Genomic DNA, 26,405 nt, shown 5'->3' with positions numbered 1-26,405 from the left:
ATGGCTGAAAGTTTTCGTCTTGAATTGGTATTGAATTCTTTCAAATACTGTTTCTGCATCTGTTAAAACGATCATTTTTTCCTCATGTTCTGCCAGTGTGGTAAATTACATTGATATATTTTCACACGTTGAACAAACCTCATATTCCTACAATTACACCATACTTTGTCAGTTTGTATTTTCCTTTTCAGGTACTGCTAGATTTGATTTGCTCATTATTTAGTTAAGGATTATTGCATCTGTGTTCATGAGGTATATTGATCTGTAATTTTCTTATAACATGTCCTTGTCAAGGTTTCGTATCAGGTTTATGCTGGCTTCCTAAAATGAATTGGTTAGTGTTTTTTACCCCTCATCTATATTCTGAAAGAATTCTGTAGGGTTGGCATTTTTCTTCCTTAAATGTTTATTTGAAGCCACCTGGACCTGGAATTTTCTTTGTTAGAAGGATTTTTTTCTCTAATGTTATATCATAAAAATTTTCAGTCATGCAAAAAAGTTGAATGAAGTCAACACCTATATACTCATGACACTGATCTTATAATGCTGAATGCTTTATCATAGACCTATTCATCTTTCTCTATGGGAAACCTTTTGATTATAAAATTCTTTCTTTGAAATCATAGAGCTATTTTGATTTTCTATTTTTTTTTAATGTTTATTTATTTATTTTGAGAGAGAGAGAGCGAGAGAGCAAGTGTGGGAGGGGCGGAGTGAGAGAGAATCCCAAGCACGCTTCCTGCTGTCAGCACAGAGCCCAACCCCGGGGCTGGATCTCACAATCGGTGAGAGCGTGACTTGAGCGGAAATCCGGAGTCAGACATTTAACTGACGGAGCCACCCAGGTGCCCCTCGATTTCCTATTTCTTTTTTGCATTATTTTTGGTCACTTTTGTATTTTAAGAAATTTGTTCATTTTAGTAAATTATCAGTGTTTTGACCCAAGTGTTTCTTAATATTTCGAGATTATCCCTTTAATGTCTATAGGATCTTTGATTCCTAATATTGTTAATTGCTTTCACTCCATTTTCCCTTCATCAGCCATCAATTTTCTTAATAAATTTTACAACTAACTTCGACTTTGATAATGCTATTGCTGGTTTTTATTTCACTGATTTCCGCCTTAATTTTTTATTATTTTTTTCAAGTTACCCCTATTTAATTTGTTCTTCTTTGCCTAACTTGTTAGAGTGAAAGTTCAGATGTTGATTTTAAACCTCTTTTTTAATACAAGTCTGTTTAAAGCCTTCAGCCACGTTCTATAAATCCTTTAAAAAATATATAGTAAACATTATTACATGTCAGGAAATTGGACCTGGTTTGAATAGGACAGAAGAAGTGAGGGAGACTAACATTGATGGCTAACTTCTTTCACGTGGTAAGGAAGGCAGCATGTACCCATTTTACAGATGAGAAAGCCAAGAGCCAGATGAGTTTCTGTTGCCCAAGAAGCCACACAGCTGGTAGATAATGGGGCTGGGATTCCACTTCCAGCCTTTTCAGCCCCCACTCCCTGCTGCTGCCACCCGAACAAGATAAATCCTGGTGTTGTAATAATATGAGTGGCAACAGCACATTAAATACATGCGTTATTTACTTCTGCAGAGTATGTTAAAGTTTGGAAAGCGTCCTCACCTCGTTTCTCTCCTCTGTTTTCCCAGCATTCTTGTAATGACCAGTATGCGTGGGTGTGGGGCTGCATGGTCGGGATGCGTCTTGGGAGAAAAGAGGAACAGGGAGACAGGAGGCTACGCCTGCTTTTCCAGGGCTGCATAAAGAACGCTGCATTGTCTTCTCCAGGCATTCAAGGTGCTTCTCACTCCACAGGTCACAGTGCGTTGCTTTCCTCCTGGTCAGTGTGTACTATTTTCTAATGCCCTTGTGCGTTTTTCTTGACTTTGACTCCTAGGCTGGTTAGAAACACCGTGCTTAGTTTCTAAATAATAGAGATTGTATAGAAATCTTACTGTCATTATCAAATATCAGCGAGGTATGTTGTGGTTACCGTTTCATTACCATTGCCATCAGAAGGCGTATCTTGAATGAATTTGGTCCTTTGACATTTGCCAGGTCTTGTTTTATGGCCCAGCATTTGGTTCTCTGTGCGCTCGAAAAGAATGTGTATTTTGTGTTATGGGTGTAGTGGTCTATAAATGTCAGTTCCGTCCATAGTTCTCCCAACCAGGCGGGCTTGGTGATTTCTCCCTTTAGTTCCACAACTTTGGTGCGTGTATTTTGATGCTCTCTTACGAGACGCACGCACATTAAAAATTGTGATACTTTCTTCATAAAGTGTTTTCTTTATACATTTCTCTGTAAGCCTTTACTGTAATGAAATGTTGGATAACACTCTTTGTCTTGAAGTCTTTGGTGACATTGCTAAGCATATATATGGCTTACTTCTTCAACTGTCTTACTTTCCACTTGTTACTGTCTTTGTATTTATTATAAGCTGCAAATAACCGGTCTCTTTTTTATCTAGCCAACCGATCTTCTTAGTGTCTATCTACGATCTATGTAGTTGTTGGTAAGATTCGGTGTAAGTCAGCCATATTGATACATGTTTTCTGTTAGAACCATGCATTCTGTGTTCTCTTTTTCCTTTCCTGCCTTCTCTCAGTTGAAAAGAGGGGGCTTCAGTCATTCTATTTGGTCTCTCTTACCGTTTTATTATTTTGCTTTGTATATGTGTAGTTAGTGGTCACTCTAGAAATTACAATATGCAAAAACTTACATTATTTCTTCAAATAATCTTATGCCACTTCATGAGCAATGTAAGAATCTTACAACATATAAATGGACATTGCCATGTATTTGCTTCCCCATATACTTTATTGTATTTATTATCATTTTACCTTTTCTGCTGCTTCTTCCTTCTTGCATACCTGAGCTTTCTTCTGGCTTAATTTCCTTTCAGCCTAAAGACGTCCTTTTAGCATTTCTTCCACTGCGTTTCTATCAGAGAAGAATACTCTCAGCATTTCGCTGACAAAATGCCTTTTTTTTTTCCCATTTTTGTCTCTTTTATGGTGATAAAATACATATACTGTAAAATTCACCACTTTAAGCACTTTTCAGGGGAGAATGCAGTGGCATTAGGTACATTCATGATGTCAGCAACTGTCACTGCTGTCTATTTCCAAAACTTTTCCATCATCCTAAACAGAAACTCTATAACTATTAAGCAATACTTTCATATTACCCCAACCTCTGGTAACTTATAATTTGCTGTCTCAATGAATTTGCCTATTCTAGATATATGTGGAATCATACAATATTTGCCCTTTGGTGGTTGGCCTATTTGAGTTAGCTTAACGTTGTCAAGTTTCATGCGTTGGAGGAGGAATCAGAACTTCATTCCTTTTGATGGCTGAATAATATTCCATCGTATGTCTGTGGCACATTCTGTTCATCCATTTATCTGTTGGTGGACGTTTAGGTTATTTCTACTTTTTGGCTTCCGTGAATATGCTGGAATGAACATTGGTGATCACCATCTGCTTGAAGAAAATGCCTTTATCTTATCGTCACATTTAGATGATATGTAAAAAATAGACAATTCCAGATTAAAGTTTGGGGGCCTCTTTGGAATTTGGAACATATCATTTTATTATCTTCTGGCCTCCATTGTTCCTGATGAGACATCCACAGTTATTTCTACTGTGGTTACCTTTTGTCAGCTGCTGTGTCTTCTCCTTTGGCCGTTTTGAAGATTTTTTTGCAAGTTTTCGGCAGTTGATGCTGTGCCTGGGCATGATTTTCTTTGCATTCGATGTCACTGATGTGCGTCAAGCTGCTTGGACTGTGGGTTGATATCTTTCATCGATTCTGGTACACCCATGGTCATTATCACTTGGACTATTTCTTCTTTTTTATTCCCTATCTTTTCTTCTGGCACGCCCAGTGATGTGCTTGTTATCCCATTTGATACTGTTTGTCAAATCGTCAGTGCTGTGCTTCGATTTTTTTCCACTCCCCTTTGTGTGTGCCTGTTTCAGCAGATACTTTTTATGGACAGATCCTTTTATTTGCCTGGTCCCATCTGCTTTTAAGCCCATCCAATGAGGTTGTTTTTTTTTTTTTTTTTCTTTTTTACATTTATTCATTTTTGAGAGACAGAGAGAGACGGGGCATGAGTGGGGGAGGGGCAGAGAGAGAAGAGCGAGACACAGGATCCAAAGCAGGCTCTAGGCCCTGAGCTGTCAGCACAGAACCGTGAACCCACAGACCCGGGAACCCACGAACCGTGAGATCACGACGAGCCAAAATCAGACGCTCAACGAACTGAGCCACCCAGGTGCCCTGTCCAATGAGTTTTTCATGTCTATTCTTTTTTTATTTTTAGCGTTTTCATTTGTGTCTTCTTTGTAGTTCCCATGTCTCTATGGAAATTCCCCACTTGTTCACATATTTTCTCTTTACCACTAGATCTTTTAACATATTTATATAGTTATTTTAAAGTCAGACCATGAGTACACCTGGGCCGTCTCTTAGGTGTGTGTCTTGAATTTTCCTCTCTGCACTATCAGTCATACCTTCTTGTTTTTTCTCATAATTTTTATTTTATTCATTTTTAATTAATTAACTAATTAATTAACTTGTTTATTTATTTATTTATTTTGAGAGAGAGAGTGCGCATGCATGAGCGGGAATGCAGCAGAGGGAGAGAAAATCAAGCAGGCTTCACGCTCCGCGCAGAACCCAGCGTGGGACTCAGTCCTGCGACCCTGGGATCATGACCTGAGCCAAGATCGAGAGTCAGATGTTGACCCACGGAGCCACCCAGGCGCCCCTTCTCATGATTTTTATCGAATGCTAGATATCGTGTGTAAAAGAACCTAGAAGACGGAAATAAAGAAAATTTACCCCCAGAGAAGTTGGCAGGACTCTTCTTAGCCAGGCCTTTGTGTCGGGGTCTTAGTCAATATAACCCGCGGTTGAGCCCGTCGGGGGCTTCGGTACAGCTTGAGTTAGATTTAGTTCACAGTGACTTCAAAGATTTTGAAGGAGGTGTCAGGACTTTCTGTTCACCAGGGCTTGCGATCTGAGCGCTGACAAGACCCTGCAGATGTCTTTAGGCTTCATAGCTGAGCCGCCAAGCTTTCCGGAGGCAGCCAGCTTTTTGTTCAATGGGGACTTGTCTCCGCACTCCGGTTCCACCCTGGGTGTTTTCCGAGTTTTTAGGAGCTCCCCATTCTGCCACCTGTCCTGGTCACTGGAGAGCAGGTGCGGACACTCCGTGAAGCCTGGCGGGCCTCCGAGGGGTTTCGCTCAGCCCTCCGGCCCTACCCCCGGCCTTCGCCCTGCTCGCTGCCTTCACTCAGGGACGGTCCATGCGACGGAGTCGTGATGGGGACAGAGCGCTCTGCCGCACTGTCACAGCGGTGACAAGGGTGTGAGAAGTTAGGCTGATTCCTCCTTCATCCCACATCTGCCATGAGTGAAAGGAGCTGTGATTCTCTTCGCTCCCAGAAGGGCTCCTCACTTTCTGCAGTTCAGTTCATGTAGATGTCTTTGATTCCTTAGCTCTCTGATGAGAGGGAGGAAGGAAGATTTGTGACTTAACTCCGCTGTTCTCGTTATTTGGCGAGGAGGATGGTCTCTCGTGCCGTTCTGCATCCCAGCCCAAAGGGCAATCTCCTAGTTTCTTTTCATTTGTCTTTGAGAGCTGATATTTTCTAGGAGTTTCTGAGAATATGAAGTAGATTCTTTCTCAACATTTCTTGTGGTTTCCGACATAAAATTCATTTCCAGAGCATGCTGTTCCCGCAGATTACGTTTTCAGTGGAAACCCCTCTCTTACATCCTACAGATAGAACAGGACCACCGCCATATATTGGTCCTCGAGTGAGAAACGAGTGACCATTTGCCAAATGAGAGGCTACGTGGATTGCCCTTAGCCCATGCTAATCGTGTCTCGGATCTACTGAGCAAGGCTCTCCTCTTGTCCCCAGGCAAGTCAGAACGCATCCAGTGCTGGTCTGAGTGAGCATCTTTCCAGGTCCTGATACCCCTGTCCTGTTTTCTGTCCAAATCAGAGCAAACAATGTGCCCGGGAGACCCCCAGCAGGCCCTTTCTCACCGCTCTGCTGACATCTCTCCTCCCGGCCAGATGCCCCGGGGAGGCTGCCTGTTACCCCCCTCACCCCCTCCACACTCCACATTCTCAGTTAACAGCCATTTCATTCATTCCACTGCCAGCTGTTGGTTGAGCACCCTCCACGCGCCCTGTCCTGTTCTAGGCACTTGGCAGAGATCTGGGACAGACAGACAGACACACACACACACACACACACTCCCTGCCTGTGTGGAGTTTGCCTCCTAGTGGGAAACTACTCTTTTTACCTACTTTAATTCGTTTAATCCGCACAACAGCCTTATGAGGTAGGTCTTTTACTGCTCTTATTTTCCAGATGAGAAAATGGAAGCACCGAGAAATTAAGTAAATTGCCCCAGGTCTCCCCAAAAGGCCAGAACAGAATTCTTTGCGGCAGGAGAGGGGCTGTCTCCTTCCAGCTATCATGGCCCCTGGAGTGTTCTTCCCCAGAGGGTCCACCTCTTGCCTGAAGGTCCTCGGATCTGGGCTCTGGTTTGTTTCCTCTGGTCCTCAGGGTGAATCGCTGTTGCCAGTTCTGGTCTGTTTATGGATTTTCAGGGCATTTTAATGGGGAATCAGGGGAGGGTTAAGCCGACACTGCTAGGCTGCTCTGGGACAGCTTGGGAGTCTTTTAAGCCTTACTTATGACACAAACTACTGATGTGGACCAAAACTGGGGCTCTCTGCTTGCGATACGAATGTGTGCTGTGGTTTTTCCTGAGGCACACAAATGCAGGTGGCCTATTCCGTGTGTTTTTGTGGAACCCCGGTTTCCTTCTCGGCGGGGGTGGGGGGAGGGAGAGCCGCAGATAAAAATCACTTCATGAGGCTACCACCCTAAAGAAGCATTTCTTTTTTTTTGTGAACATTTTTTTTAATGTTTATTTATTTTTGAGAGAGAGACAGACCATGAGAGGGGGAGGGGCAGGAAGAGAGGGAGACCCAGAATCCGAAGCCGGCTCCAGGGTCCGAGCTGTCAGCCCAGAGCCCGACACGGGGCTCGAATTCACAAACCCCTGAGGTCATGACCAGAGCTGAAGTGGGCCGCTTAACCAGCGGGGGCCCCCCAAAAAGAATCATTTCTTAAGGTGAGCTCTGCAAACAAACGCTTCACCAAAATTTTGCTTTAACAAATGCTTCTCTAACAGCCTGCCTGTGCCTCACTCCCCCCAAGCCTCAGAAAGGGCAGGCACTTAGCACCTCCAGCTAATAATGAATAGAATTCTTCCCTCATTTACATACCTATTCATTAGCTAGGGTTGCCATGGCAACTGTGCCTTCCAGACACAGACCTGTGGGCCCAGCACCGCTTCATTTGGGAAACAGTCTGGAAGACTCCTACTCTCCCAGCACTTGACGGGTGGAGAGAGTTTTGGGGGAGCAAGAGCCTAGAGGTTTCCAGGGGTCTGTAAGTGATCATTACCGATAGTCTGTAAGTGGGCATAGGGAGGACAGCATGTTTCTGGAAGACAGTCGGCAGAACCTTGGCTTTGGTTCCCTGCCTGTGCCTGTCCCTGGGTGCAAGGTAGTCCGATGCAAACACAGTGGGTACTCTCTTATTTCATTGGTGTCGTTTTTCCTATCTGTGTGAGATCTGGCACACACACACACACACACGCGTGCACACACGCGCGCACATGTGCACAAACACACACCCCCCCCTAGAGATTTTTCCAGGGAGGACAAGACTTCTTTGCGGGGGGGGGGGGGGGGGGTGGCAGGAAAGAGGGCTGGGAGTAGGGAGAAAGTGAGGGAGGAGCTGGAGACTTTGAAGGTGTGTCTTAAACTTTTCTCCACCTCCGGCCGGCCCAGGATCCTGGCCCACGGCAGGGACCTTGAAGCGTCCTTCTCCCCACCTGGAAATGGCCTGGCTCTGCAAATAAGAACTTTCCAAGGCATAGCAAACAGCTTTCCAGGGGCAGCTGCCTGATGCCGTCTTCCTTGTCGTCCTGGAGAAAGGAGTGACAGCTGGAGAGACCTAGCTCAGAACCATTTCTGCTTTAGTCGGACACCAAGGCTGCTCCAGGTTTGTGCTTCACGGGGAGGTTGTCAGCCACCTTAAGCTTTCCATCCCTGAGGACTTCCGCTGAGCTTGATCACATACTAGCCTGGAGCGGAGCCTGGCTCTGTTTGTAGGTGCCCAGGAGGTATTCATGGAATGGATGAATTGGCTTTATGGATGGTGGGCATTTCTTTCCTCTCCTCCTGACGCCGCACCTGGGCGTGCTCCTCTCTTTTGGCCGTAAGTGCGTCTGCCCTGTGCCCTGGAAAGATCCGTGAGTACTTCCTCGGCCTTTTACGTCCTCAGTTTGTTCTCTCTGCTAAGCTTAGCTTCCCCTCCTCCGCTTTCAGATTTCTCTGTGGAGATCTCATCTCTGATGGCTTGAGGCCTCAGTGACGGCTCCGGGGCCTTTAGGGACGTGACAGGGGAGCCAGGGATGTAGGGCAGGAAAGACCCGAGAGAACTTGATCAAACTGTCCGATGGAGGAATATACTCCATAGTGAGACCCTGCCAGTGTCCCAGGGTGTCTGAATGAATTGATGCAGAGACAGAGCTGGTCAGGGGCTGGGGATGGACCAGAGCAAGGTTACCCAGGAGAGGCAGGGACAGTGCTGTCAGGTGGGGCGGAGGGGTAGCACTAATTCACCACCCGGTGTTTACTCAGTACTTTCTCTGTAGCCATTCCCCTTCAAGGTGGGCTGTGGACTGTTACGGCACAGGTTCAACAAGAAGACAAAATACCATAATAAAATAGTAGAGCTCCAAGTTATTCTAAAGATGAGGAACTGCTCCGGCCGAACTAAAGTGTGGGATGTTTCCGGTGCGAGTTGTTCACCTTCCAACCTGCTTGTCTTTATTCCTACTTATCATGGCTGATTGTATGTGTCAACTTGTCTGGGCCACAGGGCGACCAGATATTTTGGGGGGGTGTCTGTTGAGGGTGTCTTTGGATGAGACTATATTTGAATCAGTAGACTGAGTAAAGCGTACTGCCCTCCCTAATGTGGGTGGGCCTTATTCAGTCAGTTAAAGACCTGAAGAGCTCATAAAAGGCTGACCCTCTCATCAGGAAGGGAGACCTCCTCCAGCTTGCTGCTGGAATTGAAACAGCAGTATGTGTCTACCTCCAGGCTCGAGCTGGAATATCAGCTCTTTTTGGGTCTTGAGCCTGCTGGCTTTTGGTCAGGAACTACATCATTGGTTCTTCTGGTTCTCAGGCCTTTGGACTTGGATAGGAACTATAACATCAGTCCCTTTGGGACTCCAGTTGATTAAATGCAGATCTTGATACTTCTCGAGCCTCCGTAATGGCATGAGCCAATTCCTTATAATAAGTCTTTTTATATGTCTGTCTATAGAGAGAGATATAAATCTCCTTGTACATATAAATATAATAAATCTCTCTCATGATGTATATATATTCTATGTAAGCATCCCATTGCTTCCGTTTCTCTGGAGAACCCTAACTGCACAGATACCAAAGATGGTTCTAGAGGAATAGAATTTTAAGGATAAGCTTTCTGAATTGGTTCTGGAGTTTAAATTGGCTCTCTAATCTGATTAGATGTAAAGATGCTAATGACTATTTCCAGTGATAAACAGAGCACTGATGGTGTGCGGGGTGATCTGGCAATGGGAGATATGGAAAATAATCACCACTGGATCCTTCTAATCATCCACTTATAAGAGGCACGGATCTGGCTGATTGTATATATGAAACCTTCAAACCTTTTTGGTCAACTAACGAATATAATGAGATTGACTCTTTGTTCCTCATGTTGCCGGACAGAACAAGGAAACGAAGGGTGCGCTCAGGAATTCAGATTCTCAGTTCAAGTGCCACATAAATGATCTGAAAGTTTCCATGCGCACCCTGAAGGAGAACCTTATCTCTTGTCGCTGAAGGGCTGAGATTACTGAAAATCAAACCCAGAATCTCATCCTCCAACTGGCTGAGTTAATGCAAGTTGAATTTCCATCCTCATAGAATGCCTACTATTGAAAGGCATCGACTGGAAGGAATGGGGTCATCAAAGTGGAATGGGGATATATGGGAACATCCTGATGAAGCTGGAGACTTTGAGCCCCCAAATTCTGATGAATCTTCTTTGCCAGTGGAAGAAGTTACCTGATCCCCTGTGGAGCAGTATTTCCATCTAGGGGATGAACCCTGAATTTTCTGAGGAAACTATAATGCCTTCCCTTGAGGCAGTTGTCATGCAAGACGATGCTGAATCTCCTCAGGAACCATCTCCCCCATCCCTCTTTGCTAACTAGACTTGAGTCCTAACAGCACCCTAAAGACAATGTACACAATGTGACCCATGAGGAGGTGTGCTACAATCCGAAAGAACTACTTGAGTTTTCTAATTTATGGACAGAAATCTGGGAACACGTAAGGGGATGGAAATTAAGGGTGCAGAAAAATGGTGGGAGGAACAGAAAGTTGGATTAGGCTCACCAAGCAGAGAGTCTGCATTTAGTGTTGCAGCTTGGGAGTTAGAAAGGACTCTAACGGTTTGGTTTGTTGGCTGGAATATGGACCAGAAGGTGGCCCACAGTGAGTGAGATGGAAATGCTGGACCTCCGTTGATTTAATGTAGAGGAAGGGCCTTAAAGACAGGGATATTGGAATGCTACAGTGGATTTGTCATTTAAGACCTACTCACCAGCACGGGGTGGGGGTCCAGAAGATATACCTTTCACCTACACTGTGAAGAATACATTTATGAGGGGATCCCTGTCATCCTTGAAGATCTCTGTGGTACCTCTTCTCTGTGGGCCAAACCTTACAGTGGCAACTATAGTCACTGAATTGGGAAACCTAGGGTGGCAGGGCAAAGTGGTGGTACTCACCTACCAAGGCAAGGGGGACATGGTTGCTGTGATAGACAGTAAAGTCAAAGAAGCAATCAGTATGGTCTGACTCTCACAGCTAGTTGATCATAAAAGTGAAATAGATGGGCAGCCTACTAAATTCTCACTTGATCTGTGTAATCAGAAAAGTTCTAGATCAAGTAAACAAAAGTCTAACCTGCATCATAAAAACAGAGTTATGGTCCCTCTATCAATCCCAGACTTGAGCCAATCTACAGACCCAGACCCCTTAAATGAAGGAGAGGTCGGGTCCTCTTGAAGGAAGGCCTCAGTACACTGACCAACTTTACACTTGTTAATCCTTAATCCAGGGGGACGCAAAGCTTTCTACCAGGGCCACCATGCAGTGGGGGAAAGGAGATAACCAATCCTTTAGGGACAGTGGGCACTGACACTGATTCTACAAGAACCCAAATGGTATGTGGTCCACCAGTGAGAGTGGGGACTTATGGGGGTCCGGTCTGTTTCACAGTGGCTCAGTGGATCTCTGAACCTCTCCTGCGATTATTTTCCCCAGTTTTGGAATGAATAATTGGAATAGATGTATTTAGATGGTGGCCAAATCCCCACTATTGTTCCCTGACTGTTGAATGAGGGTTATTATGGTGAAAGGAACCAGGTGGAAGCCACTAGAACTGCCTCTACCGAGGAAAATAGTGAAGCAAAAGCGATACCAGATTCCTGGAAGGACGGCAGAGCTTAGTGCCACCATCAGTGTCTTGAAAGGTAGAAGGGTGATGATTCCCACTCACCACATGCCCATTCAACTCACTTATTTGGCTTATGAAGAAGACAAATAGATCTTGCAGAATGACAGTGGATTTTCCTAAACGTAACCAGGTGGTGGCAACAATTTCAGCCACTGGACCAAATGTGGTTTCATTATTTGAGCAAATCAGCACATCCCCTGCTCCCTGGTATTTAGCTAGTGATCTGGAAAGTGCCTTTTTCCCCATTCCTGGTGAGCAGGGCCACCCGAAGCGGTTTGCTTTCCACTGGCAACACCGTCAATATGCCTTCACTGTCCCAGCTCAGGGTGTATCAACTCCTCAGCTCCTCACAATTTAGTCTACAGAGTCTTGCTCGTCTTTGGCTTCCACACGATATCACAATGGTCCATTATGTCAATGACACTATGCCAGTGAGACCTTGTGAGCGAGAAGTAGCAACTGGTCTGGACTTCCTGATTAGATGTTTGCATGCCAGAGTGGGAATATGGGAAATGAATGTGAGACTTTCAGGGGTCTTCTACCTCAGTGAAATTTCTAGGGGTCCAGTGGTGTGGACAGCACTTGGCCTGATACTAGGCCTTAGTAGAGACTGAATCCTTGACCATGGGCCACCGTGTTACTGTACAACCTCGGCTGCCCATCATGAGCTGAGTGTTATCTGCCCCACCAAGCCATAAAGTTGGGTGCGCACAGTAGCATCCCATCGTCAAATGGACGTGGTACGTATGTGACCGGGCCCAAACACTCCCTGAAGATACGAGTAAGTTACATGAAGTGGCCCAAATGCCCATGGTCCCCACTTCTGCTACGCTGACTTCTCTCTTGCAGCCTGCACCTGTGGCCCCATGGGGAGCTCCCTATGATTGGTTGGCAGAGAAGGAAAAGACTTGGTTTCCAGATGGCTCTACGCAGTAGGCACAGGCCACCTGAAAATGGACAGTTGCAGCTCTATAGCCCCTCTCTGGGGTGTCCCTGAAGGACCATGGTGAATGGAAAACCTCCCACTGGGCAGAACTTCAAGCAGTGCACCTGGCTTTTCACTTTGCTTGGGAAGAGAAAGGACCAGACATATGATTATACACCAGTTCACGGGCCGTGGCCAGTGGTTTGGCTAGATGGTCAGGGCCTTGAAAGGAACGTGATGGGAAGACTGGTGACAGGGAAACTTGGGGGAGAGATATGTGAGTGGGTAAACAACATGAAAATATGTGTGTCTCAAGTGCATGCTCATCACAGAGTGACCTCAAACAGAGGAGGGATTTGCTAATCAAGTGGATAAGACGACCTGTTCTGTGTATACCAGTCAGCCTTTTTCCCCAGCCACCCCCGGCATTGCCCGATGAGTTCGTGAAAAAAGTGGGCACGGTGGCAGGAACGAAGGTCATACGTGGGCTCAGAGACCTGAACCTCCACTCACCAAGGCTGACTGGGCTGCAGCCACAGAGACCAGCGCTGAGTCAGGTTGATTATACTGGACTGTTTCCATCATGGAAGGGGTAGGGTTTGTCCTTAACTTCAGTAGACACTGGGTACAGATTTGCCTTCCCTTTATGCCCAAACTACCATCTGTGGACCTACAGAATGCCTTACCTACCCTCACGGCGCTCCACACGACACTGTTTCTCATCAAGGAACTCCCTTCACAGCAAATGGAGTATGGCAGTGGACCCGTGCTCAAGGAATTCACCGATATCCTTTTTTTTTTTAATGTTCATTTATTTATTTTTGAGAGAGAGAGACAGACAGAGTGTGAGTGGGGGAGGGGCAGAGAGAGGGGGAGGCACAGAATCTGAAGCAGGCTCTGAGCTGTCAGCAGAGAGCCTGACGCAGGGTTTGAACCCACAAACCGCAAGATCATGACCTGACCCGAAGTCAGGTGCTTAACCGACCAAGCCACCCAGACACCCCGGGAATTCACCCGTCTTACGGTGCTTCCCACCGTTCTGAAGCAGCTGGCTTTAGTGGGACAGTGGAAAAAGCTTTTGAAGACTCCGTTACAGGGCCGGCTAGGTGGCAACACCTTTCAGGGCCAGGGCAGGGTTGTCTACAAGGCAATATATACTTGAATCGGTAGGTATACAGTGTGCGGCTCTGTCTCTCTTATAGCCAGGATTCATGGGTTCAAAATAGGAGTAGTCCACTCCATTTTTACTCCTAGGGACTCGCTGGCAAAACTGTTGCGTCCTGTCCCCGTGGTCTTGTCCTCTGCTGGTCTGGAGGCCTTAGTTACAAATGGAGGAATGCTTTTATCCGGAGACAGGACAATGGTTCCATTGAACTGAAAGTTAAGATGGCCGTTGGCCACTTTGGCCTCCTCATGCTTCTTGACCAACAAGGCAAAGAAGGGATTGATTGTGCTGGCTGGGGTGTTTGATCCTGACTACCGTGGGAAAATTATTGGACTGCTGTTCCACGGTGGAGGTAAGGAAGAGTATGTCTGGATGTGGGAGATCCTCGAGGGCTCTCTTGGTGTTACCGTGCCCTGTGATTAAAGTCCATGGAAAGCCATAACAGCACCATCCAGGCAGGACTACTTACTATTGGCCTTAACCCTTCGGGAATGAAGATTTGGGTCACCCCACTATGGAGAGAATCACAGCTGGTGGAGGTGCTTGCTGAAGGCAAAGGGGGAACAGAATTGGCATTAGAAGGTTACCTGTTCTGACTACGTGACCAGTTACAGAAAGGAGAACTGTAGTTGTTATGAGTGTTCCCTCCTCGTTTTGTTATGAATATATTTGTTATTAAAATATATATGTATATAAATACCTTTGTTTCCATATTCCCTTATCATGTAACATAAGATTTATTGATTTTTATATCATAGTCTTTAATTTTCTTTTGTAGTATTTGTATATCAAATATCAAAATCTTTTGTAGTATTTGCCGTATTGGATATCAAGAAGACTAAACATCATTCAAGGTCTTACCTCCTCTTCTGAGAAACAGGTTATAGGACATTTTTGGTTGTATCCATCTCTGATCTTCAGATGCCTTTTCTTCTTTCCTGCTTGGCTGGAAGTAATATCTTCTTCCTTCAGTTTTCATAACATTTAACTGATGACTCTTCCACATCTGTTTCTTTATAGACTTTTCTCTCATGAGACTAGAAACTTCTTCCAGGTATGATCTACTCCAATTTACATTTGGCTCCCCCTGGCTCCTAGCACAGTGCTCTCCAGGTGATAGACGTTCTATAAATATTTGTCGATTAATGGGATTGATGAATGTCCATGGACTTGGTCAGCAGGTTGTCAGGGAACCAAATCCGATGCCAGGTTTCCCATAAAATGGGCAGCCATGCCAATCTATTTGGGGGGTGAAGGGGAACAGGCCACACAGACTCAAAGATGTGGACCCTGAGGGGTCCTACCCCTCTGAGATCCAGCTTGGACTGTTTCTTCAATTTTGGTTAGGCCTCCAAATGTGATCTTTTTCTTTTCTGAGCCCATAACATGATTTTTGATATCTGCTTTCTGATTCATTTTCTCGGCCAGCCAAAGGCTGGATTTGACATCTCATCCTGAAAGGCTGACGTGGCTGGTAGCTGTAGTCACGGTTTATGCTCCCTGTGGGATGGTCAGCTTCTTTATCTATATGTGTATATCTGCATATACTTGAGATATAAATGACATATAACATTATATTAGTTTTAGGTATACGACATAATAATGTATATATGTATGCATTGTGAAACGATTACTACAATGTCTGTTTTACATCCACCATGACGCGTAGTTAATTTTTTTCTCTTTTCTTGTAATGAGAACTTTTAAGATCTACTCCTCTGGCAACTTTCAAATATGCGATGCGATATACTTGACTGTAGTCACCGCGCTGTACGTGACATCCCCAGGACTTAATTTATCTTGTAACTGGAAGTTTGTACCTTTTGACCGCCTTTATCCCCACTCCTCAATGTCCCTTGCCTTTGGCAGTCTTCAATCTGTTCCCCATGTTGTTGTTGTTGTTGTTTTTCCCAGAGATTCCTATGTAAGTGAGATCATACGGGTTTTGTCTTTCCCTGACTTATTTCACTTGGCATAATGCCCTTCATGTTGTTGCAAATGGCAAAATTTCCTTCTTTTTTATGGCTGAATAGTATCCTACTCTGAGTGTGTGTGTGTGCGTGTGTGTGTGTGCGTGCGTGCACATATATGTACACATTTTGTTTATCCATTCAGAATGGTTAGCTTCTTTTCTTAATTATGTTTATTCATTTTTGAGAGACACGGTGTGAGTGGGGGAGAGTCAGAGATAGAGGGAGACACAGAATCTGAAGCAGGCTCCAGGCTCTAGGCTGTCAGCACAGAGTCCAAGGCTGGGCTCGAACTCATGAACAGTTAGATCCTAACCTGAGCTGAAGTCAGATGCTTAACTGACTGAACCCCCTGGGCACCCCACTTCTTTTTTTTTTAATAAACTATTTTTGAAAGAGGGAGAGAGTGTGAGTAGAGGAGGGGCAGAGAAAGAGGGAGACAGAACGTCTGAAGCAGGTTCTGCACCGACAGCAGAGAGCCCGATGCAGGGCTTGAACTCACGAACCAGGAGATCATGACCTAAGGCGAAACCAAGAGTCAGACGCATAAACCACTGAGCCACCCAGGTGCCCCAGCACAGTTAGCTTCTTAAGGGCAGGGATCTGTCATATTGAGATTTGATTCCCTTCCTTCTTAACTGACCCCTTGCACCTGGTGGGTGTTCAACAAATATTTTTTAAAGGAGGGACTAAATGCAACCCGAATCCCACCTCTTACGATCCTAGAGAAACACTGTTAGGATACCCTCGTCTCCCCTCGTTAAGGTTCAGCAGCCACACGTATCTGGAATTGTAGCTTCTTTAAACCACAGGGAACCATAAAAACAAGCAGGACCCACTGGAGTCTCTCCACCTGGTTGTGTTTTAGCCTTCTGGGTGAGCTCAGTCAGGCCTGAGGACTGCAAGTGCTTCTGCTTTATGTCACAGCAAGGCTTTAGGAGCCAAACTTCTAAGAAGACTTAAAACACTGAGCCATGGCGGGTGGGGGAGGCCTTCTGGGAACATACGACAAAGTTTGGTCCCCTGCAAATGAAGACGCAAACGTTAAGGGGGACAAGGTTAAGATCTGTAATATTATAATTGTAGAGAGCTAACCCAGGATTGTACATGACATTTTGAAATTGATCCTTCGAGATCTTTTTTATTTCGAGTGAGAAGTTTGGGATACGGAAAAGTAAGTCCTACTCTATAGGCCCATAATAAGCTCAGGGATCTCTTACCCCTTTGAAGGGGACAGAAGCAGGGGCTATGAAGAGATTCCAAAGGGACGCAGGCAGACTCACAGATCGCAAAGAGCTGTGCAGAGCAGGCGGGATGCGTTTAATGTCTGAGGTTGCCATCAGGGAGGAGAACCCGGCTGAGTCCCGAGGCCTCCGTGAGCCGCAGAGCGCTGGGCCTGGAAGAGCCTCGAGGGCCCGAGGCAGCCGGACGGAGTCTCTGTCCCAGAACACGCCTTCCCTGTTCTGGCCCGGCCTCCCCAGGAGGCCATGTAGAAATGATGGCCTGGTGCAAGTCTTCTGACATTCTGGAAAGGAAAAGAGGAGAGTGGAAAGTGCTCTGCATCCCCGACAGCCCTTCACCTTCATCTGCCCTCTGCCTTCATATGTGCTGTTGTGCTTGACTGGCCAAACCGGTCTTGACAGAGAGGTTGTTTGCTTCGTAGTGACAAGAGTTTTTCCTAAAGCAATTAGAAAATATCAGGTGGAAGGGAGAAGAAACTAGGACGGGCCAGGGCCGGGGGACTTGCCTGGAGACTGTCAGGCACTGGGATTTTCCTCTCTGTTCCATGTGCTTCTGGGTCTGATGCTCTAGGGGCCTCTGTACATCCCCCAAGAGGCCGTGGTTGGCCCTCCTTCCATCACCCGCTGCTTTCACACTCATGCCATTTATACAATACCTTATTTTTTTTTTTTAATTTTTTTTTAACATTTATTTATTTTTGAGACAGAGAGAGACAGAGCATGAACAGGGGAGGGTCAGAAAGAGAGAGGGAGACACAGAATCTGAAACAGGCTCCAGGCTCTGAGCAGTCAGCACAGAGCCCCACGCGGGGCTCGAACCCACGGACAGTGAGATCGTGACCTGAGCCGAAGTCGGACGCTTAACCGACCGAGCCACCCAGGTGCCCCTACAATACCTTATTTTATTTGTGCTGCTGCCTATGCCCTCACTATGGGGTCCTAGGATCTCAGGGTACAGGGAAACCAGAGAGGAGTGTGGTAGGCTGAAAAGGGGCCTCCCAAAGATATCAGGTTCTAACCCTTGGAACTGGCGTCCGCTTATTTGGAAAAAAGAGTGTGCAAATGGGACTAAGTTAAAGATCTTGAGCTGGGGCAATTATCGTGTATTATCAAGGTGAGCCCTAAATGCAATGACGCGGAAGCAGAGGGCTATTTGGCACACCCAGAGAAGGCCACGTGCAGACGGAGGCGGAGATTGGAGCGATGTGGCCACCAACCAAGGAACTCAGCAAACGCCGGAAACTGAAAGAAGCGAGGGATGAATTCTCCCCTTAGGGCATCCAGAGGGAGTACTTTTTTTTTTTTTTTTTTTTTTTAAGAGAGCAAGTGACAGAGGGGCAGAGGGAGAGAGAGCGAGAGTCTCAAGCAGGCTTCACACCCAGCGTAGAGCCCGATGCAGGGCTCAAGGCCACGACCGCGAGATCACGACCTATGAGCCAAAATCAAGAGCCAGATGCCTAACCGACGGAGCCACCCGGGTGCCCCCAGAGGGAGTACTCTTGATTTTGACCCAGTGATACTGATTTCAGGCTTCTAGCCTCCAAAACTGCGGGAGAAGAGTTTTCTTGTTTTAAGCCACCAAGGCTGTGACAATTTGTGATAGCAGCCACAAGAAGCAGATACAGGGTGTCATGGTACAGCCACCCATCCAGGCAAACGTCCCCCTACCGTGGTCCGTGGTGGATGTGTGCCTGCCCAACTCCCTCCTGTATCTAGTACTTTCTGTGGCAGCCCATCCCATGACCTAAGAGTTCTGATGGTTCTCAGGAGATCTGTAATTCAATACCTATGCTCCCAGCCACTCCTCAGAGTCCTTTCCCCTCCCCATGTGCTTTGACTTCTAATACTCTGGTGGACTAGCCGAATCATCCTTGATAGGGATGTGATTTTCACTGTGCTCAGCTATGGTGCTGAGCCCTACTGGAACTTAGAATCCGTCTACTTCTGTGAGTTTGCAGTGCTTTTCCACAATCATCAATACAATAGTCAAAATCGTAAAAATAGCACTGTTTTGTGTCGACATACGGTTTAACCTTTTTGGGGGTTTTATTGCCATCTGTGCAAGGCAGCTAAGTGAGTATTATTAGCCCAACAGAAAAATACGGACAATGAGACACAAAAAGGAAGAATAATTTGGCCCCAGATCATTATGTAATTAATGTCAAAGCCATGATTATAATTCAGTATTCCTTTATTTTTTTTTAATATTTTTTTTAACGTTTATTTATTTTTGAGACAGAGAGAGACAGAGCATGAATGGGGGAGGGTCAGAGAGAGGGAGACACAGAATCTGAAACAGGCTCCAGGCTCTGAGCTGTCAGCACAGAGCCCGACGCGGGGCTCGAACCCACGGACCGCGAGATCGTGACCTGAGCCGAAGTCGGACGCTCAACCGACTGAGCCACCCAGGTGCCCCAGTATTCCTTTAATTTTATCATGGTCTATATCACAGGTATCCAACGTGGGACACTGTAAGGGCTATGGAAAAAATGCACTGAGGCATGGGAAGAAAATACCAGAACTTCCTCATATCTTTTTAAATGTCAAATTAAGGGGGCGCCTGGGTGGCTCAGTCGGTTAAGCGCCCGAGTTCGGCCCAGGGCGTGATCTCACGGTTCCTGAGTTCAAGCCCCGCGTCAGGCTCTGTGCTGACAGCTCGGAGCCTGGAGCCTGCTTCGGAGTCTGTGTCTCCCTCTCTCTCTGCCCCTCCCTAGCTCACGCTCGCTTTCTCTCTCTGTCAAAAACAAATAAACCTTAAAAAAAAGTTTTTTGTATGTAAAATTAAGAATAAAGCTGAGTTTTGCTAATATTTTAGAAGTAAACAGTATGTGCATATAACTTATGAATAAATGAATGTCATGTATGTTTTAAAATCTTTTACTGATAGCAGTGTATGCTTTTAAGAAAGTAGAGAGATTTGCTGTTCTCCCCCACCATTGTCCTTTTTAGCCAAAACTGATGATGAGAGATTTGATTCAGAATGATATTTTTGCATGAACACGTGGACACAAATTGGCTGGTGATAATGAGATTACTAAATTAGTCTGGTTTAACTCATCGTCTAGGAGGGGACCAGATATGTAAACAGTGACTCACATACCGTGCGCGTAGGAGTGGGGGGCGGGGGGGGGGAAGGGATTAACTTTTGAAAAATTAAGATTACTCCACGGTTTGTGTGAGATGGGATAGAATCAGCTGCTCTTCCTTGCCCTTGATCCATGGTTTGTATCTGCCACTTGATGCAGATTAGGGAGGCAGCAGAAGGTGGCCTGGGGTCCCTCCTGCTGGACCAGGGCCTGTGAAGATAGCATGCTCTCAAGGACACGCAGCAGAGGCAGGCCATTCACTAGCTCGCTGGGCATTCCATGCTGACTCTATCTTAGCAAAGCAATTTATTCACCAGTTCGCCTGTACCTCTTTGGAGGGGAGAGATACCTCATACTGTTTATTTTTTTATTTTTTTAAAATTTTTCTCTACAAAATATTGCTCTCTAGAGTGTTCTGGAGGCTCAGGAGAGCCACGAACAAGGGAGTGAGGTGGGGGGGGTGGGGGGGGATCCATTTTGTCTCTGTAGATGTCAGGCTCAGGCCAAGTTTCTGCCTCTGTTTTCCTGTCCCCATCGCCGGACTAAAACACAAAAGTAGTTTCTCCTTCCACTTCAGACCAGCCCTACCTGGAGGCGTAAGTAACTCAAGTAGTTCCCTCTTCAGCGCCTCTAACTTCTCTGTGCCTCATTTTCTTACCTGTAACAAAAGGGGATAAAAAGTACCTACTGTTTTCCAGAGCGGCTGCACCCGTTTGCCTTCCCACCAACAGTGCGAGAGGGTTCCGTTTCTCCACATCCTCGCCAGCATCTATAGGCTCCTGATTTGTTCATTTTGGCCACTCTGACTGGCGTGAGGTGATATCTGAGTGTGGTTTTGATTTGTATTTCCCTGATGAGGAGCGACGTTGAACATCTTTCCAGGTGCCTGTTGGCCATCCAGATGTCTTCTTTAGAGAAGTGTCTATTCATGTGTTCTGCCCATTTCTTCACTGGGTTATTTGTTTTTCGGGTGTGGAGTTTGGTGAGCTCTTTATAGATTTTGGATACTAGCCCTTTGTCCGATATGTCATTTGCAAATATCTTTTCCCATTCCGTCGGCTGCCTTTTAGTTTTGTTGATTGTTTCCTTTGCAGCACAGAAGTTTTTATCTTAATGAGGACCCAATAGTTCACTTTTTTGCTTTTAATTCCCTTGCCTTTGGAGATGTGTCAAGTAAGAAATCGCTACGGCTGAGGTCAGAGAGGTTTTTTCCTGCTTTCTCCCCTAGGGTTTTGATGGTTTCCTGTCTCACATTCAGGTCCTTCATCCATTTTGAGTTTATTTTTGTGGATGGTGTGAGAAAGTGGTCTAGTTTCAACCTTCTGCTTGTTGCTGTCCAGTTCTCCCAGCACCATTCATTAAAGAGACTGTCTTTTTTCCATTGGATATTCTTTCCTGCTTTGTCAAAGATTAATTGGCCATACTTTTGTGGGTCCAGTTCTGGAGTCTCTATTCTATTCCATTGGTCTATGTGTCTGTTTTTGTGCCAATGCCATGCTGTCTTGATGATGACAGCTTTGTAGTAGAGGGTAAAGTCTGGGATTGTGATGCCTCCCGCTTTGGTCTTCTTCAATATTACTTTGGCTATTCAGGGTCTTTTGTGGTTCCATACACATTTTAGGATTGCTTGTTCTAGCTTTGAGAAGAATGCGGGTGCAATTTTGATTGGGATTGCATTGAATGTGTAGATAGCTTTGGGTAGTATTGACATTTTAACAATATTTATTCTTCCAAGATAGTGTGGAGGTTCCTCAAAAAATTAAAAATAGATCTACCCCATGACCCAGCAATAGCACTGCTAGGATTTTACAGGGGATACAAGAGTGTTGATGCAGAGGGGCACTTGTACCCCAGTGTTTATAGCAGCACTTTCAACAATAGCAAAATGATGGAAAGAGCCTAAATGTCCATCCACTGATGAATGGATAAAGAAATTGTGGTTTATATACACAATGGAATACTACTTGGCAATGAGAAAGAATGAAATATGGCCTTTTGTAGCAATGTGGTTGGAACTGGAGAGTGTGTTGCTAAGTGAAATAAGTCATACAGAGAAAGACAGATACCATATGGTTTCACTCTTATGTGGATCCTGAGAAACTTAACAGAAGACCATGGGGGAGGGGAAGGAAAAAAAAAGGTTAGAGAGGGAGAGAGCCAAACCATAAGAGACTCTTAAAAACCGAGAATAAACTGAGGGTCGATGGGGGATGGGAGGGAGGGGAGCGTGGGTGATGGGCATTGAGGAGGGCACCAGTTGGGATGAGCTCTGGGTGTTGTATGGAAACCAATTTGACAATAAATTTCATATGAAAAAAAATAGTACCTACTTCATAAGGCTGTTATGATGCCTAAGTGAATTGGATGTTTAAATTTCTTAGAACAATGCCTGTCACAATGTCACTTGACCACAATGTCAAGTGGTCAAAAGGTATGAGCTTATATTCTTACTGGTGTTATCAAAGTGACCAAGAAAGGGGTAAATCTAATACTGACATGGGTCTAACCCTTAATGTCAGGTGGGAGCCCTTTGAAATAGGCTCCCAGAGTCCTCTGAACCTGAGCTCCTCGGACACTGAGACCTCCCACCCCTTCCCACAACTGTGATGTCCGTAATGACTCTCGGGGTCCCTTAAACAGTTTCTATGTGTCGGGGCACCTGGGTGGCTCAGTCGGTTAAGCGTCTGACTTCAGCTCAGGTCATGATCTCACGGTCCATGAGTTCGAGCCCTGCATCGGGCTCTGTGATGACATCTCAGCACCTGGAGCCTGCTTCAGATTCTGTGTTGCCCTCCCCTGCTCACACTCTGTCTCTTTCAAAAATAAATAAACATTAAAAAAATTTTTTAAATGTTACCATGTGTCATCAGCTCCCCAGGACAAACTAGTGCCCTCGGTATAAGGGGCTTCTCAAAGCTTGGTCCTTCCTGATTTCTGGCACTCCTTGGCCTCTGCGGAAGTTAAATCTCAGAATTCCATTATAATTGTAGTATTGTTTCTATGGAAGATTCAAATCACTGTCAAAATTCATAGAGTGATTGTTACCAAAGGCAGATCAGCTCATGTATGGTTATATTTAGTTATAAGTGGAAAGGCCATTGAAAACCTTTGGTCCCTGAAAACCTTTACTTTTATTGTAATACACACGTGCGCACATGCACACACACACACACACACACACACAGAAAAGTGGGGAAAATGGCTACCCTAGACGGAGGGTATCTGGTTTTCACCAAGGCATTTGACCAATTTACTTTTTTTTTTTTTTTTTTCAACGTTTTTTATTTATTTTTGGGACAGAGAGAGACAGAGCGTGAACGGGGGAGGGGCAGAGAGAGAGGGAGACATAGAATCGGAAACAGGCTCCAGGCTCCGAGCCATCGGCCCAGAGCCCGACGCGGGGCTCAAACTCGCGGACCGCGAGATCGTGACCTGGCTGAAGTCGGACGCTTAACCGACTGCGCCACCCAGGCGCCCCTGACCAATTTACTTTTGATATATAAAAGTACTGAAGCCAAGATGGACAAAAAGAGGCTAGATGCTACTAAATTAGGTGGATTTATAACTGGGCGAGTAACTGTGCTCCAGGAAAGGCTCCCTGTAACCTGCCACAGGCCTTTGTCTCCAGCTTCCTTTTGCTTTGGCATTTGAGCAGTGATTTGCTGAAGCAAGTGCATGATGGAATCAGGATCCAAAAAGGTCTTGACAGGCTGGAACAATTAGGCTGAGTCCAACAAGCTGCGATTTCTCAGAAACAGTCGTAAGGTCTCGCCCTTGGACCCAGACAACCAGCCCTACAAGATTAGGAGACGAAAAGCATGGCAAGAGGAAGACAACTTTCAGCACAGGGTTCCAGTGCTTGGCACGAGGTTCGACGTGGATCCACGGGACGACGGGACTGTCAACAACAGAGTTTTACTTCTAGACCGTGCTGTTACGAGTACGGTATTGCGACAAGGGAAGTAATTCTTCCCCTCTGTCCTTGCCGCTTAGACCACAGATGAAGTATGGGGCTCAGGTCTGGCCTCTTGACCTTAAGATCCCATAGAGGACCTGTGACGGAGAGAACCAGGGTCCCAGCCTGACTCCAGGTCACGTTCTCCGATGAATCACACGCGGGGTTGGGAATGTTTGCTCTATGGAGAAGATTCTGTGAAGACGTGATAATTGTCTTCAAGCACTTTAGGGTGTCACTGCATATTTGAAGGGCTGTCATGCTGAGGAGGAATCAGACGTTCTGAGTGACCTCAGGACCAGAACAAGGCCCAGTGGGTGGAAGCCGATGCTGTGGAGGCAGAGTTTGAGGGGAAATAAGGAATACCATAACGGCAACATGTCCAGCAGGCTACTGGTGACTGGGCTGCATGGGCGGGCGCCTTAGAACTAGTAGCTAAGAGTTGAGATTAATAGTCAAGATTTAAGGGTATATCGTGTTGTTGATTTAAAGGCGGTTCGTTCTTTTTAAAAAATCAAATGTATAAGTGACAAAGATTATTTATATTTTTTAATTTTTTAATGCTTATTTATTTTTGAGAGGGACAGAGGCAGAATGTAAGGGGGTTAGGGGCAGAGAGAGAGGGAGACACAGAATCCGAGGCAGGCTCCGGGCTCCGAGCCGTCAGCACAGAGCCCAACACGGGGCTCAAACTCACGAGCGGTGAGATCATGACCTGAGCTGAAGTCAGACGCCCAACCGACTGAGCCACCCAGGTGCCCCAGTGACAAAGATTATTTAAATGTAATACCCTGGTGTTTGTTTGTGCCTAAATGTAGTAACCCCAGAACCACATAAAAGCAGGGGCCAGGATTTCCGCCCCCCGCCCCAGATGAGTTGGGATCAGCTAAATGCCTGACCAAGTACTGACGAGACAGCCAGGGGTCCTGCCTCACAGAGCATGAAGGAGATGACCTTGAGTATGAAGGTTTGATGCCGGGGCTTGCAAACACCCCTTTTCTTTTCCTTTTTTTAAAAAAATGTTTATTTATTTTGAGAGAGAGAGAGAGAGAGAGAGACAGAGAGACAGAGCAAGAGTACGGGGGAGGCAGAAAAGAGAAGGGGAGAGAATCCCAAGCAGTCTCCATGCTCAGCACAGAGCCCAATGTGGGGCTTGATCTCATGACCCTGAGCTCATGACCTGAGCCCAAATCAAGAGTCGGATGCCTAATCTACTGAGCCACCCGGGCGCCCACAAGCACCTCTTCCTATGTTACAATAATATAGTTATTTCAAAATAGACAGTTTTCAGTGGGATTACATCGCCGTAGTGTGTCGGGACAAGCTGGCCACAAAAGCCTTCCCCACCTCCCTGGCTGAGTTACCCAATCCGATAGAGTTGTTTAGAATTGCCCATCTGGCAAACAAAAGTGCCTGCCAAAAGCAATTAGTTTTATCTTACCTTAACTGGCTCTGAATAGTTTTCTCAGTAAAAAGTTCAATTGCACCTTGACGGTTCATAGAATCTTCATAGAGTAAAACTTTTTTTTTTTTTTTCTTATTTGCTCTTAAGAAGGCATGTATCCCATTCTATAAAAGCTGGGCACAGTAATTCAAATATACACTCGGGTATACCATCCAAGGCAGACTTTTTTCGGCCGCCACTATATGAAATGTCATAGCTTGATTGATTCTCCCATTAAATCTAGAGGTAGGATGAGTTCCTGGCTGGTTAACTCAGCCACTCGGGATGTCGGAATCTGAAGTTAGAACTCTGCGGTTCTCTCGGCTTCTCCTCGTGGATACAAGACGTCTGCTATGTATCTCATCTTCACAGGACAACATCCAAAGCAAGGTGTGTCCCCCTTTTAAAGAGAAGGCAGCTTTTCCCAAGCAACCCCCAACTCTCTTCCTTTATAGGACATCAGGCGCCACACCATTTTGAAAGATTATTACATGGTTTTGCAGATGTTCAAGCCTGCCGATTCATGCAAGCTGAGAGCTATCAGCCTAGAAGAGTTATTTTTTTAATTTTTAATTAACATACAGTAGAATTTTTAAAGTAACATACAGGTCTATGAATTTTAACCTGTGTAGGTTCATGTAACCACTGATCCATACAGAACAGCTTGATCACGCCAAAATATCTCCTCACGTGTCTAAATTCATGACAGATATTGGGCTCTAGTTTTTTTTGTTTTGTTTTGTTTGTTTCTTATGCCTTTGACTGTCTTTGGTATCAAGGTAACGTTAGCCTCATAAGATAAGTCGAGACGTGTTCCTTCCTCTCTTGTTTTCTGGGAGAGATTGTGTAGAATTGATATTATTTCTTCTTCAAATGTTTGGTAGAATTTGCCAGTGAAGCCATCTGGGCCTCAAGATTCCTTTTTCGGAAAA

The 26,405-nt window shown here is 45.6% G+C and overlaps 1 protein-coding gene and 1 long non-coding RNA gene across 5 annotated transcripts in view; one reads left to right on the top strand and one right to left on the bottom strand.

Moving 5' to 3' along the window:
- The window catches only part of CALN1 (calneuron 1), a 528,610-nt gene that overhangs the window by 289,301 nt on the left and 212,904 nt on the right, over nt 1–26,405 (top strand). The window lies entirely within an intron of this gene.
- Nucleotides 16,906–26,405, bottom strand: part of LOC131501375 (uncharacterized) — a 49,815-nt gene continuing 40,315 nt past the window's right edge. Inside the window, exon 3 of the long non-coding RNA XR_009256774.1 lies at nt 16,906–17,272. This is a non-coding gene — a long non-coding RNA (uncharacterized LOC131501375). The remainder of the gene's footprint in view (nt 17,273–26,405) is intronic.

The sequence above is a fragment of the Neofelis nebulosa genome, chromosome 18 (assembly GCF_028018385.1).
Source record: "Neofelis nebulosa isolate mNeoNeb1 chromosome 18, mNeoNeb1.pri, whole genome shotgun sequence".
In the NCBI taxonomy this organism is placed as follows: domain Eukaryota; kingdom Metazoa; phylum Chordata; class Mammalia; order Carnivora; family Felidae; genus Neofelis; species Neofelis nebulosa.
The sequence above is the reverse complement of the archived record's forward strand: the minus strand, read 5'-3'. Positions and strand labels throughout refer to the sequence as shown.